We start from the raw sequence: 15,273 nt of genomic DNA, 5'->3' as shown, positions 1-15,273 counted from the left end.
TGGTGGTGGGAGAGCTGGGTTCATCTGGGGCTGTCGTGCCTTCCTGCCATCTTACATCCCGAGTGAGCAATGTGGCAGGGCTGGGAGCTATGGAGCATGGAAACCCCATGTCTGGCCTAGCTTTGTAAGGCTGAGCTGCCAGGTTTGCAGCCAGTCTCCTGCCAGCCAGGGTAGATGCTGCTTTACACTTGTGCCAGGCCTGGTCCAGACCCTTGGGGAACACCCAAGCAGTGCAAGTGCTGGCAGGCACTGTATGCCTTTCTAGCTGGCTGGAAAATGTCCATCAAAACTTCATTTCCTGGGAAAAATCTGGTTTGGCCAAGCTAAAACACTTGTGGGTCTCTTATGTTGAAACCTGTGGAAGCTTTTGATGCTCCCACATTGGTGCAGAGGAGTGTGGACTCTCAGGGCTGGATTAGAGAGAGCTGCCCCCATGAACAGCCCTGTGAGCAGCCCCAGAGCAAAGTAAAATATAAAGGGACCCCACTGGCAGGTGCTGGGTAGCAGGAAGGAGAATGGGGGGCTCAGGATTACCCATGGAAAGCCCAGTGCCGGCCACGCCTTGGGCAGAGCTGGTGTTTCCACATGAAGCCCGCATTGCTCTGCCCTGTTCTGCTGCCTGCCTGGCTGTTAATGTGTGGTTATTTGCACATGGCTTGCAAGGGCTTTCAGTGTGATCCCTGGTTGGACTTTTCCTATAATAAAATAATTTGCTGCTCTGGAAAGAGGCGCTTCTGCAAGCAAGGATTAAGGTGTATTTCAGTGTTTGCCTCTTGGTCTGTGGCACGCAGGGATGTGTACGTAAAAGGTGCTGCATCTGATTTTGAGGCTCAGTAGTTGAAATGCCTCATGTTGAGCTCAGGAGAGGAGGGATTTCTGCAGATTGCTGGAGCTAAAAAGTGGAGTTGGAGAAGGAACTGTGTCAGGCCCAGGTTACATCCATAAGGTGGGCTGGGGGTCTTGCAGGCTTGTTGTCACCTTGGAAATGAAAGGAGTGGTGCTCTTCTGAGCCTCCAAGAGCATGTTTGGACACCAGTGAAATATCCATAATGTGATTTCAGGTGTGGATACACACATTTATACTGCGGTACACAAGAGCAGGATGTGGCCCAGGGCCTCCGATGGGGATGCAGGAGGCCAGAAGCAGAGTGCTTTAAGACTAATGAAGGCACCTCAGAAGATTATTAGCTTTGCAAGCAGCATTCCTGTGTGCTGGAAACAGGGGCCTTATGAAGTTCACACTAAGCCCTTGGAGACCTCTGGAGCAGGAATGGATCCGCGTGTCACAGTGCTGTTATTGGAAAGGGTGGCTTCACTGCCTATCATCTGGCTTTGCTGACTTAGCTCCGTGGACCATCGCCAAACACAAAGCATCTTCTCCTTGGCTGTTGCCAGCCCACCTACTTGGAGTGGGTGATGATTTGTTTGTTCCTCAGCTCAGCTGGAAAAGATGAGTGTCCTTGTGGGAGGGTGGGAAAAGAGAGTGTTGCAGGGTGGCATCTCCTCAGGAAAGAAGTGGAGTGCTGGGCTCGAGTGTTCAGCTGGAGCAATGTTCAGTGTCCCACTGCCATCTCAGGAGGGTCCTATTGGGCTCCTGCAGACTGGGTTGCGCTGCGCTGGGGCAGCACTGTCAGGTTTGGTCAACTCATCCCCTCCAAGGTTCCGAGGGAGCTGCACACAGTGGCAGAGCCCCCCATCTTCACTCTTGGGGAGTCTGGGGGTGCTCTTGCTTGGCCTGAACCTGCCCAGAGCAGCCAGGCTCTCCTCAGTGTGCTGCCACTTCCCCCAGGCTCAGCCCAACTCGGCTTTCCTGGTGCTGGTGTGGTACAGGATGAGGCGTAGTTCCCTTCTTGGCTTCTGACGCTCTCAAGGCAAGGAGTGCTCGTCATGCTCCTGACTGGGATGGGAAGCATCCTTTGGACTTGGCACTGTATCCGTGCATCCCTGCAGAGCTGTGCTGCTCAGGGGGTGGCTCCCCAGGGCTACAACAGCAGCCATGCTGGCAATTCCTGTGGCTGCCAGCCTTCCTGCTGCTGCTGATCCAGCCGCGGATTCCCCTTGGTGCCGCCACTAACATAAATCCCCAAGTCCCTTTTGTGTCAGACACAGACATGCAGTGGTTGCTTTGCAATGAATTAGGTTTTAGGGGCTTTTTAAGAAAAAAGCTGGAAAGCATGCCTTTGGCCCCAGAACCTGCCCAAAGAACAGGAGCAGGAAGGAGGTAGAAGGTGCTGTGCAGGGAGAGAGGAGATATTAAATGGAGACAAGGGGTGTGGGAGGGAAAGACTGCCCTGGCTGCCTCCCCTAGCAGTGAGCATCCCTCCCCCTGTGCCGGCAGCCCCACCACTGCCAAGGCTGAGAGGAGATTTGCGTTAGGGGTGCGAGGCTGCTGTGGCTGCCAGCTGCCCCACTGCCTCTCCCTGGCTGGAAAGCTGTGGAGCAAGTGGAATTCTGATTCCCTGGGAACCTGTGAGAGCAGCATCACTCCAGGTCAAGGATTAAATCCATTACAGAGAAGCACTTGGGGGAAAGCCCTGGACATGATGCACATGGCCGCTGATGCATTAAAACCATTTCCTGTGGAGATCTTCCACAAGGCAAGCAGGGAGAAGGGCCAGGCACAGACCCGTCCCCGGAATTGCTCCGGCACTAATGGTTTGCCCAGCAATCTGGGGATATCCTGGTCACCAGCCTGGTGCTGGCTGGAAAAAAAAAGCCTCCAGCCCTCAGCCTGCAGCCCCTTTGAGGCCAGAGATTGCTGAGACCCTTCCCCTCGCTGTGCCCCTGGGTCCTGTGGGGCCAAGCTGCTGCTCTGCCGGCAGGTTATCAAACCTGAGGTGGTTTTTCCAGCCGTTTCAGTTCAACATGAGTGTTGCACAAGTCAAAAAAATCCATGTAGAGTGTTCCCAGTTGGCTCTGACCACAAATGGTATCTGGGTCCCTGGAAGGTTGCGTTTTCTTGCTGCACTCCGATGCCCAGCTGGGACGGCTGCCTGCACACGAGGTACAGGCAGGTGCAGGCAGGCGTGCTGTGCCACTTTCTTCCTGGGTGTTGCCTAAGAACTCAGAGGATGCAGAGAGCCTTAGAAAACTTCCTAGATTAGTAGCCCTTTCCCAGAATGGGTTCTGGAGTTGAAGCAATCAGCCATTCTGGTTTGCTTTGAAAAACATGTATTTTCAGTCTTCATGTATTTTTCCCTTCCCTTCCATCTTGCATCCCCACACACTTCCTTTCATTCCCCTCCTTCCTCCTCCTTTTCATGAGCTATTTTCAAATGCCAGGAAGGGCGAGATCTGAGGGGAGGAGGAGTAACTGAAAGAAAAAAAAGGGTGGTAAAATTATTTCACACATTTATGAGGGGAAAAAAAAAAAAGAGAAGGTGTGGGTGTGGGGAAAGAGAACAGCTCCAGTTCCCAGAAGACAAAAAGCAACTTCATTCATTTCCTGGTGTAATTTTATCAGGTAGGAAGGCTTGGTTACATTCTGCAGCCCTACAGTTCCCAGAAATGGTCCAAGTTGTCCCTCCTGCTGTGTTGCCCTGACCTGGCACAGGTTTGGTACTGGGGCTTTGGTACTGGGAAACTGGGGTAGGAGGATGCCAAGTGGAGGGGTAAAAGGGAGGATGAGCTTCTGGAAAGCATGGCTTTGATTAAGCCAAATTTGGCCCTGGGAAGGGTAAGGGAGATGTTGCAAATATCACCAGCTTCACAGGAAGCATTTTTTCACACAAGGACAGTATGTTGGATGATTTCCCATGTTTAATAAATAGGATTAAACCCAGCAACAACAGCTTTTGCTGGGAACTAGGAGTCGGGCTGTGATAAACTTTTTAGATGGCAAAATCTCCTTATGCTCAATTGTTTTTTCATCTCACTGGTAAAACTGGAAATAACTGTTTTGGGTTGTCCAACCATTCTTGAAACGTGATTTATTTGTCTTACTGGCCCTCTGACTCACAGCCTCTGGAAAAGGGAAGTAACCCAAATCCTCAAGGAAGCTTTTCTGAGTAGCTCACTGCTGAGATGCTGAAGGTAATGCTGGAGGACTGATGCTCTGGCTGTCCCACATTGAAGTTCTGTCCCCTTCATGCCATGGAGCTTTGAGGAAGGACAGGAGGAATTTGGAGATCCATCAGCAGGCATTAGCCTGCCCATCTCCCCATGGGTGAGCCCAGGATCTTGGAGCAGGCTGGCATTTCACACCTTGGCGAGGGTGACATTTTCTTTGCAGCTTTTCCATGTTCGGAAGATGGCATTTCACCCCTAGAGGAAGCTGGTATTTATAAGGCAGGGCACTGGCATTTCATTCATTGTTACCATCCAGTGATTCAGACAAGGTCTCTTAGCCAGAAAGGTCAGCTGGGTCTCTGCTGTTCTTTGCTGCTTTTCTTTCTTTTTCCTTTTTTTTTTTTCCCCCTAAGGGGAAGAGGGAAAAACAAAGCCCAGTCACATGCCAAAACTGCTGATTGCCATTTTTCTTGCCTTGAAAATTAAGGTTTGCTAAGCTACATAAAAGCTAGGACTTTCCAAAGTCCATCTTGGAAGAGTGTCTTTGGAAAGGTCCTTATTTTGCTTTGAGTTTCAAAGGTGCAACCCAGAGCCTGGTGCTGGGGCGATGTGGATGGGTGGCAGCAGCGTCTGCCCCAGTGCTGTGCCAGTGCTCACCAACACCCCGGTTATCCTGCATCATCCCGTTTCTTGGAGCTGAAGCCCCTGTGAGCCTAAAACTGCATCTTTTCTGGCCAAACACCAGGTTTTGTCCCCAGGGTTGTGGAGCAGGATGAGAAAATCAGGTGCAGGTCCCCTCTGTGACTATGGGGCTCTTGTTGGACTGGGGCAATCTAGACACTGCCAGGGCCTTGGAAACATAAATAAAATCAATAAGAAGCTGTTAAATTGTGCCTGAGCCTCGCAAGGAACAGCGTGGGGAGTGCTGGCTGCAGAGATGTATCTGCTGCCACTCCACGGGCTGTGGAACATTCATTAAGCATCTTTAAGATGGATACACCCCCCAGTTCACCTCCTGCGAAAGCCTGGGAATTTATTTCCTCCTGAACCGTGCCATCAATCACTGGTGACAGCACCGCCTCGGCACCGCGTGGCTCAGCCGCGGAACAGCCGGAGAGGCATCGGGCTGGCTGCCCTGCCACACTGGGAGGGGGCTGCCTCGGGCCCTCACGCCCTGGCTAATGAGGAGGGGGATCCCATTCCCTTGCTCTCTGCACAGCCGCTGGGGGAAAGGCTGTCTCACACAACAAATGCATTTGTGCACCTTTTCTGTGCTGTTCAGGACCCTGCTACCTCGTGCTGGTCTGCAGCCTGTCCCTGCTTCTCTTGGCCATCCAGCACTGCCTGCATCCATCTCTAATCCCCAGGGGCCGATGGCTCGGAGAGGAGTTGACCATCCCACCTCTTCTCTCCCCTCTGTGCATCTCCTTGTGATCCTGGCCCCTTCCTTGGCACCCTGGCTCCGCTCCCAGCCCTGCATTTGGTGCTTGCTGGGTGGATGCTGGGAGCTCCCAGGGCCCTGCGCTGTGCATGTAAATGTGAGAGTCTGAAGTCTTGGCAGAAAAATTTTGCTGTGCCTGACTTGATGCTTGTAGCTTTTATTGGAGCAGCCAGACAGGAGCAGGACAAATCCAGCGATCCGGGGCAGTATGGGGGATGCCGACTGACGTCTGAGCTGCTTTGCTTCCCCCCCCTTCTCTGCCTGCTCTGCTAGTGCTGCTCTGGACTGGAAAGATGTGACAGGTCCACTTAGCAGGAGAAAAGACCAACTGGAGGGGGCTGAGTCACTCTCCTGCCCTGCACCCAGTGCCCTCTGTCCAGCCTTACCCAGACCCTGCGGCTGCCCCTTTCCTTCCTGGCACTGACATTTCACCCTCCAGTGCTTTCAGCTGTCAGCCAAGCTGCACATTACTTCAATTTATGCAGAGGCCTCAGTTTTACTTCTTCCTGCAATTTCTTCTGATGCTTTTAATTTTTTCCCCCCTATCAGCTGGGAACCTACAGATTATCCCATAAGAGCAGAATAAAGGCTTGTCAACCTTTCTTACGTGCTCCTTGAGATGAAAATAACTTCCTGAACCCCTTATAATGCTTTATTTTCTGCCACTTCTGCTACTCTGAGTATAATTTGACTGACTAAAGGATCTTGAAGCTAAAGGGAAAAAAAAGATAAAGTAGACTAATAATAATAATGGTAAAAACTGCTCCCGAGGCTGATAAGGGCCTGGAGATTCACACACCGGCATTGCCTGCCAGGGCAGGTGTGAGCCTGGCTTTTGTTCCCCAGCTCTGTAAGCCAGTGCTGGGAGTGGGGACAGCCGGTTTCTGCAAAAATGGGATGTTTTTCAAGAGAAGAAAGGTATTGTGTCCCCTGTGATATGGAAATGAGTGGGGAGGTAAGGGCAGGGAGAGAGGATTTCTGATGGTAATGAGGTTTTACACTGGCTTTCTTGCCTTGCCTCCTTCCCTCCCTTTCAGCTGTAGGATGGGGTTTCAAAGGCTGTTGTATTCTTTTCCTTGGATTGTTTGTCATGTTTTTTTTTTTTTTTTAAACCTTGCCTGTTGTGGTTTTTAAAGATAAAAGGTGGGAGCCGAAATGAAGAATTTTCCTTCCCCTTCATTGGAAGGGCTGGGAGATGGCTGCAGGAGTTATGGTTTCTGATGTAAGGATGCTATGAGCTCCCATAGGCAGGTTAAATGGGCTTGGGAATGTATTTCCTCTCCCAGCCCGTCCCCCAGCCTCAGCATGGCTGGAGAGGGATGTGACTTGCTGGCTGGAGCAAACACTGGTGCCAAACCTGAGACCACGGTGGCTGTGCCATCCTCAAGCACCATGTCACAACTCTGTAGCACTGGTGGAAACCAGCCCCTCCACAGCTGTATTCGACTTGTAACTCTTGGATATTGCTTGTGACACCCCCTTTGGAGAAACAGCCTCTCTTTCCCTTGACATAGCTGAAGGCTGAGTATTCCTCTGGCTCCTAACTCAGCTGCTGCAATATTCCTTGTGATTGTCCACCAGTTGGGCCTTATTTTAGTCCAACTTTGCCTAGATTCCAGCCTCCAGCCACTAACTCTGGTCCAGCATTTATCTGCTGCCTTGAGGAATGCTCTGTATTCCAAAGCCCTTCCTCATGTAGGAAGCTCCACCTCTTGATGGAAGGGACTGGACACAAACTTCCTGTGCAAACAGTCTTCTGGTGGAACAATAAGGTTTGGGCCGAGTTCAATTTGTTGTGTAAAACATGGGCTCTTTGCTGAAAAGGTGAACTTTTTCTTCTGCAAAGCCAGTGCTGTGAGCCCATGGATGTAGCTGCCAGGGGAACAAGGTGTGGAGCAGACAGCTCAGGTCAAGGGGAACGAGGGGGCATGGAGGAATCTGAAGCTGTTCCTGGGCAGTGGCAGGGTTGCTGTTGGCTCTGTGTTGCCACTGAATTCCTGCACGGCCAGCAGTGCAGTGAGAGTGTAGGCAGGGAGGGCAGCTGGGCTGAGCTCCACTGTCAGTGCTTTTCATTTGTTGTTGATCTGAGGAACTTCACTGGACCTCCCAGGGGAGCTGCCTGCCCCTCCTGCCCCTCCTGCCCTGCAGGGAAGGACCACTGAAACATGGCTGCTTGCAGAAAGTGCTGATTCAAACAAGCTCTGTCAGGCTGCCGCAGGTCAGGAGGGCTCCCAGGTCAAATCCACTCTTAGGGCAGGAGCTGCAAGCAAAGATGCCTCATGGTGAACTGTGCTGGTGTTTATTCTGGAGCGCCCTTTCTAGCCGAAGCCCTTGAGCTGTGCTGGTGTCACTCCCCCCTTGCCCAACAGACATTGCTGCTCAGCTGTTTGGTTTTATCCTTTCCTAATTTTACAAGAAGTGACAGTAAATCTATCCCCTATGCACAGGACCGTGCGGGGTGTTTAAACAGTCATTCGCATCCAGATGTGGTGATGGCTTTGGGGTATCTCCTGGCAATGTGGGTTGGTGCTGGATATATTATGCTGTAAAAGTTAATGTTCAGAGTCTGATATTCAATCCACAAGAGCAGGAGAGCATTTGGCCATGAGCTGTGCTCTGTGGGGCAATCCTATTGCCTGTGGGTGCCTGGGGTGTCAGGGTTGTCTCCTATCAGACCTTCCTGCAGATACTGTCATTGAAGGGCTCCCAAGCACAGCCGAGGGTACCTACACAGCTTGTCTCCACATCCAAAAAGACCATTAGTCTGGGAGGAGGAGGAGGAGGATGGGGAGCAAGGGGACGTGGCAGAGGAAGATAAGGCTGTGGAGCGGAGGATTTGTGGGAAGTTAATGGGCGTTGAATTGGCATTATGCCCCAGCAAGTTCTCATTTCCCTGGCTCTGTGCTGGCTCATCCCCACCTCAGAGCAGGGAGGGAGCAGGATGCACCCACAGCTGAGAGCTGTGCCCCAGCACATCATGGCTGGGGAGTGCACGGAGCTAGAGTTTGTGGCCCTAGGACCTTGGGCACACCGCAGGTGGCAAAAGGGATAAAGCAGAGGAAAATGAGGTTGCTTCACTGCTGCCCCGCGGGTGATGCTGAGGGAGATGCTCCATTTTAAATCAAACCCAGATCAAAGTGGAGATGGCTCCTCTGCTGCTTGGGGATGCATAAGGCTGTGTCTGAGCTCATAATGTAAGGGCAGCTTTTACTACTCAAAGCCATCTCCTTGCTCTGCTTCACTCCTCAATGCTTTCACAACAACCCAGTATTTGCTCTGCTTCATATTCCATTGGCTTGGAAGAGCTGGAGGGAGATTGCCATGGCTTCCCCCCTGGGCAGGAGTGCTGGCGGGGCTTGGCCTCTGCCTGCTTTGAACTGGGAAGGATGCTGGCTCTGTAGGAGAGTTATTTTTGAGGCTTCCTTAGCTTCTAGCACTGGGGCAGGGTATTCCCCCCATTAGCTCAGCCTGCATCCCCAGGGCAAGTCTCTGATGAGGAGCCAAGGTGCAGCAGAGCTGGGGGCTGGCAGCACAGTCCAGCCCCGTGGGAAGCACTGCAACTTCCCTCTCCGTGGGGCAGAGAGAGGCCATCGCCTCAGCCAAAGCAGAAGTGCTCCGGTGTTGTTATTAGCTCTCTGGCTCAGGGATAACAGCTGTTCTCCTGTGCCTCCTGAGCACTCTCAGAAGCAGCACCATGACCGCTTAAGTCTATCCCTGTGTCCCGTGTCGTCAACGTGCCACCCTGGGGAGGGCTCAGCAGTCCAGGAACATGACAGCAGTGCTTGGCATAGGGTCAGGAGCATCCTTGATGGGGCACACTGAGTTTGGGAGCCACTGGTGAAGGGTCAGCCCTAGGGATGTGCTTTGGCCCCGGCATCCACATTTGCCCTCCTTCACATACCCCACACAGCTCAGAGCTGCCTGGGAGAGGTCTGAGAGCAGCAAGGGGATGTGGTGGGATGGTTGCCTGCAGGCCAGACCCTGCTTGGTCCAGAGGTTTCTGCAAGACTTTTTCCCTGCTCGCATTCCCTTGCTCAGGCCTGGATAGATGAAATGGACTTTACAGCCCCAAATCCCTTAATCTCCAGTATACTTAGCAGTATTAGCCAGACTACAGAAGTCATGTACACAGTAATTGCACTCAGTGGAGGACAGTCTCACAATTTCATGCTGGAAGGAAACGTGTTATTCATTTTCCCCTGTCTCCCACCTAGCTATGCAGAAATACATTGGAGTCATGATAGGGATACGTTAAACATGCAGAGAAATGTCATAGCTGAAATACAACCTGCTCTCCTGGCAATTAACCCAGGCAGCCTTGCAGAAGATGTGCAGGGTGAAATCTGCTCAAAGTGGGGCCTAAAGCTTCAGCACATCTTAGGGTACTAATGCTAAGCAAGTTATGCTAAGCAATTAATATCCTTTACTTCTTTACAGCCCTCCCTTTGTTTTTATTAAGCATCCCTGCTAATACATTTAGCAAAGCTTGCAAAGCCTTTCAAAAAGCATGGGCAGCTTCCATAATCTTATATACAGAATGATCACAAGCACCAGACCAAATAGACTCAAAGCTAGTAAGATTACCACTGGGTGGAGCAGGAGGTTATAAATTCCTGTGGCTGTAGGTGACCACCCCAGGAGAGTTTCCCACCAGTGGTCTTCTCCATCTCTCTTTCCTCTTTTGAACACATACTGCATTTCATCCACATTATGGTGGACAGTGATTATAGTTTTTATCCATCAATTCATATATGTTTTAATACTTGATGTAAGTCATCATGTTGTGATAATTTCCTTACCAGCATTAAGATTAATTCCAGTTGAAGTAGGTAACAAGTCTTTAACTAGCGTATAATTAGACTGTAACAACTGGCAGGACGTAACAGGAGCCGTATAATTAAAATCATACCCTATAATTCCACTAAAGTTACGAATGCAAATATGCGAATGATTACTTGTATCTACAGTAATATCACCTACTAATATAAAACCACAAAGAGTCCTTAAGAAAACATATCCTTTTCCAATATATATAAGTGCAGTTGCAGGGATTTCATCAGCATGTGTTTCAAAATGACATACATTTTGCTCAGTGTCAAGACATGTCTTGGGGTTTAATGGTGTTTCTTTTACAGCTGAATCCTTGTTGTTCCCATGTACTGTTGGCCACATGTGTCCACTTTGTGGTACCCATACTTTATGTTCTATGGGAAAGAGGATGATTGTATCATGATTTAGTGCAACAATTGGGTATATGCTGTATACTGAAGCATTATATTATTAGGACAGAAACTGTGACCTTATTGTTAATGGGGTCATAATTGGCCAAATACCACCAGGATTAAAATTCTCTTTCAGTTCTGTTGTCCCAACCTACTTTTCAAACATCTGTGGGTAAGGTGCCTTCTTTGCCTACCCTCATAAGTGCTGCCACTGTGGAGTGCATCCGCATTTGAGTGTGGATACATCTAAGAGCTGGTGAAAGACTGCCCTGGACCATTCCAAGTGCCTCTACAATCAGCTGGTGGTCTCTCTCATTAATTTTCTCCCACAGAGGCAATATATCAGATAAGAGCCATTGATTAGTCCCCAATGCTAATAGAGAGGATCGCAATGGGTGTTCTAATTTGCTTAAATCACTTGTTGTTGCACTTAGTTTATTTAGGAGCACTTCAGCATCTATACCATTAAGGACTCCCAATCTTGTCCCCGTAATACCAGTTGCATCCCTCTCTGTTTGCTTTGAAGGGGGATGAGCAGAGAAAGGGTAATCAGTCCTGGGTCAACACTTCACAAGTGATTTTAATTGTATACTATTACTTCTTAAACTATTATCTGTCATCATGCAACAACTGGTATTAAGTGTTGTGCAGCAGCTCGTATTATCAAGGCAATGAGACCTGTCCTCCTGCTTACCTCTGCCCAGGCTAAATTATAAACCGTATCTGATGGACACCAGAAAGCAAGAGTTGTCCTGTCAGGTGTTTCAGGAATTGGGAACCCTGTTCCTGTATAATCTAGGGAAACTATCTTCCCTTTGGATTTGTTAACTTTCCACTAATCCGGATCATCCATCATTTTTATCCTTAGCTATGCTGTACCAGTAACAGAGTCAATAATACCAAGAGTAGTGAGATGTCCCATTCATTCTTAGCTGATGTGAGAGTTTCTCCAGGAGTCAGTCATTTGTCAGCTGGCTGGCTAGTTACCACCTGCTTGATGGGAGAATGGTGTATCCATCTTTCTTTTCCTAAACTTTTAACAGCAAAATAGGAACATAGTAAGATGGTATATGGTGCTTCCCACTTAGGTTCCAGTTTGTATTTTCATGAGAACATGTTAATTAAAATGTCATCTCCAGGTCGTATATCATGGACATGTATTTCCAGAGGTGTAGGCTGATACCATTGAGCATATTGAGCATATTTATGTTATTTTCAATCCCTTCCTGCATATATATGATGTATTGTGTCAACCATTCATCAGATGAGACCAGTAGGTGTCTTAACTGCGTATTACCTTCTTTAATAAGGCCCTGTGTCAACCTTTCTTGTTGGAAAGGCTTCTGCCCAGCCTGGTAACTGATGTATTATCACTAACAAGTGTATTCATTGCTGCTACATCAGCCAAGGCATTTCCTTCCCTAATTTCTGTAGTGGCCTTGGTATGTGGCTGGACAATATATTACAGCAATTTCTTTGGGTAGCTGGGGCTGATTCCAGCACTTCTGTATTTCTTCTCCACTTGATACTTTTTTCCCCAATGATGTGAAAAATCCTCGTTCTTTCCATACTTTGCCATTGTGTGGCATACTCTGAGAGCATACAGAGAGTTTTTTGGCTCGTTTCCCTTTTCTCAGTTGTTCTGTACATGTCAGGGCTACCAGTTCACCCTGTCCTTGCTGGGAGTGTGCCGTGGTTACACTAAGCAATTAATACCCTTTATTTCTTCGCAAGGTGAGGAGCCAGTCCCTCATCTTTACAGCTGGGTGTTTGTACATCCCACGCCTGGTGCTGCTCCTGTTTGCAGAGCCGATAACTGATGGCAGAGAAGACTTTACTGTCTGAGGAGTACTTATGCAAACAAGCACAGTGGCTTAATAGGGAACACCCAGAGAAATCTCCAAAGAAAGTGCTGTAAATTCCTCTTCCCGTGGATTTATGGGGAGATTTTTCACAGATATTTATGGTTTCCCAGGTGCGTTGTTGTGACTCCTTAGTGCAGATTTGCATGGTGTGCTCCAGGAGCTGATGAGAGGGGAACGTTGATGGGGCAGCCTGGTTCGTACCAGGATGGGAGTGGGAAATGGCTCCTTAATCCCTTGGTGAATTCCACCTGTATGCGGCAGCTCAGAGCTCTGCCAGCACCAGCTGAGCACCTGGAGAGGCTGGCGAATGGGCCTGGCTGGATTTTGGTGGCCCTGATCAATTTAGATGGTCCTGGTGCAATGCAAGTGTAGGTCACCTGCCACAGCCCTGTCTGAGCATGCTGCCCCATCCACCCCTGCAGGGCTGGGCCACACCAACACTCTGCTGTTGCTGTCCACAGCCAACCCTTGAACCACATCTCTTTTTCTCCTCTTTTCCAGGTTATTTGCCTCACCAGCAGGTCCTTGTAGGATTTCAGCTCTGGTAAGTGCAGTTGTGTTTTCTCCTCGCTGAGTCCATGCCAGTTGCGAAAGTGTTGCGTGGGGTTGGAGGGGCAGTGGGGCTGGGCACCACCACTGCTCCCCAGGCAGGTGGAAGAGCCTGAGTGTGCCTCCGTTAAGGAGCCAGTTCCTGCTGCGCTTCACCCCAGAATTATTTCCCCTCTGTGTGAAAATACGCTATGTCTATCAGTGCCCTTCCACAGTCCATGAAGGGAAACAGTGTGGGCATCTTTAATCCTTCCTGGGTGAACTTTGTTGGATGTGAGAACTGAAAACTTTCATGATTGGCATGATGATTGTAATAAAACCTGGGAGGTATCTGGATGGGACTCAGGGGACCTTTGGAACAATAAGAAAGTGAACTGATGGGTGGAAGGAGAGCACAACCTGCCCTGGGACCTCTGCAGAGGAGGCAGGCTTAGAGGAGCATTTAAGACGTGGAAGAAATGTGAATGTCAGAAGCTGCAGTCCTGGCTAAAAGCTAGTGTTGTCACCTGTAAGCTTTCCAGGAATGTGCTCCTCTCAGGCCACCCGCTCTGCCACCAGCCACCTGGCTGACTTTCCTGGGGAATCAGTGGGTAGAAGGATAACATTTCTGGGCTTTCTCAGGCTCAAGTCCCTGTGCCATTCAGTGCTTGATGTTTTCACACTTCTAAAGTCCCCATGGGTTTTCTAACCTTACCTCTAACCCAGCAGAAAGGGTCCTGGTTCTGTGCTGGGATAAATTAGCAGGAGTGTCTCACAATCAGCGTGGCTACCATGTATTGTGTCATCTTCACCTTTGTCCTCTTGACATGTTCTCTTTAAAAAGTACGCATTTATCAAAAAAAGCAGCCTCTTTGTTTGATGCTATCTCATGGTTTGATAATTAAGTCCCATGGAAGGCACTGACATCAGCCATGTGCTCAAGGATTTGCCACCGATGTCCCAGGTTGCATGGCTCCATTGAACTGGAGGGGTTTTCTTTTCTTTAGCTGCAAATGGTTCGCTACTTGGGGCCTAAAATTATTGAAGGGAGCGTTGTTATGGTGATCTCAGGGTTTTGGCGTGACCTTGCTCCAAGACAGAGCTGTTCTGCAATGGGGACACCACCGTCTAGGGCAGATCTAACCATGGCAGGGGGCAAACGAAGGTTGTGTATCCTGGTGCCTAGGGAACTGCCCTGATGTCCTCTCCTTGTGCATCCGTCTCACTGGAGGGCATCGGCCATGGTGTGAGCTTACCCCAAAAGCTATTCCTCACTCCAAAACTGTGCAGACACTCCTGATCCGTGATAATTTTCTTGTGACCTTGGCAGCCTCATCTGGGAGTAGCTCAGGCCCTTGGGAGAGCTGTGCTGCATTGAGGAAGCAGCACTGCCACACTCCAGAACATGGAGAAACTCCAGCCAATAGGTGGATGAACCAATCAAGTGATTTTTCTGTGTCAGGGCTGTGTTACATGGGAAGTGAACATACAGCTCTGTCTTCCCAGACAATTCCTGCTGCAGCAGCTCTGGCCACACTCCTTCCAGCAGCAAAAAGCAAGTGTCTGTAGCTGCAGAGTGGGGACAGGCAAGACAGGACCCACTGGTCCTCGAAAAAGGGGAGAAAGTGGAAAATGGCCTGGAGGAGGGGGCAGTGGGGGATAAGTGGCCATGGTGGTAGAATTGCCTCTCCCAATGCAACGTAATCGGCTCACGGCTTCTTCTCCCCAATCCTCTTACACCCCTCCCTTTGCATATCTCTCCCCAGACGCAGCCATGTGTGTTAGCAGAGATAAAAGCTCTCTTCCCACACGGGCTCCTCTCCCCCAGCATGCTTAATCATGAGCCAACGTGGCAAACAGCCTTCCTGAGAGATACCCCGAGCTTGGCTCCTCACTCTCCTTCCCTGCCTCCTGCCTTTTGCCTCGGCTCCTGCTCTGCCCCGCACCCCAGGGCTCCCCGCACACCCCTGCAGCCTGCGCAGCCATCACGTGCCTCTGATAAATGAGCTTCATCTGCACCCAAAATTAATCACATTGTCATGCTGGCAGAGGATGAGGCAGCTGCACCGAAATGCCTGAATCCCTGGCTAATTTATCACAGGGGCTGGATGCAGAGCTGCTCTGCAGCTCCTGCCGCATGGGGACATGCTCCGGAGAGGCGGGTGGTGACAAGGAACTGTGAGGCCTGGGAGTGAATGCTCAGGAGGGT

General features: G+C 50.0%; 1 protein-coding gene across 2 annotated transcripts in view; it reads left to right on the top strand.

Annotated features, from left to right (window-relative positions):
• LINGO1 (leucine rich repeat and Ig domain containing 1) overlaps positions 1–15,273 on the top strand; it is a 153,782-nt gene that overhangs the window by 38,478 nt on the left and 100,031 nt on the right. For both annotated transcript variants that reach the window (XM_039557693.1, XM_019293568.2), the window contains one exon: positions 13,038–13,080. The gene's annotated coding sequence lies outside the window, so the exon portion shown is untranslated. The remainder of the gene's footprint in view (positions 1–13,037; positions 13,081–15,273) is intronic.

The sequence above is a fragment of the Corvus cornix genome, chromosome 10 (assembly GCF_000738735.6).
Source record: "Corvus cornix cornix isolate S_Up_H32 chromosome 10, ASM73873v5, whole genome shotgun sequence".
Taxonomy (NCBI): Eukaryota; Metazoa; Chordata; class Aves; order Passeriformes; family Corvidae; genus Corvus; species Corvus cornix.
This window is presented reverse-complemented; position numbering and strand designations above follow the sequence as displayed.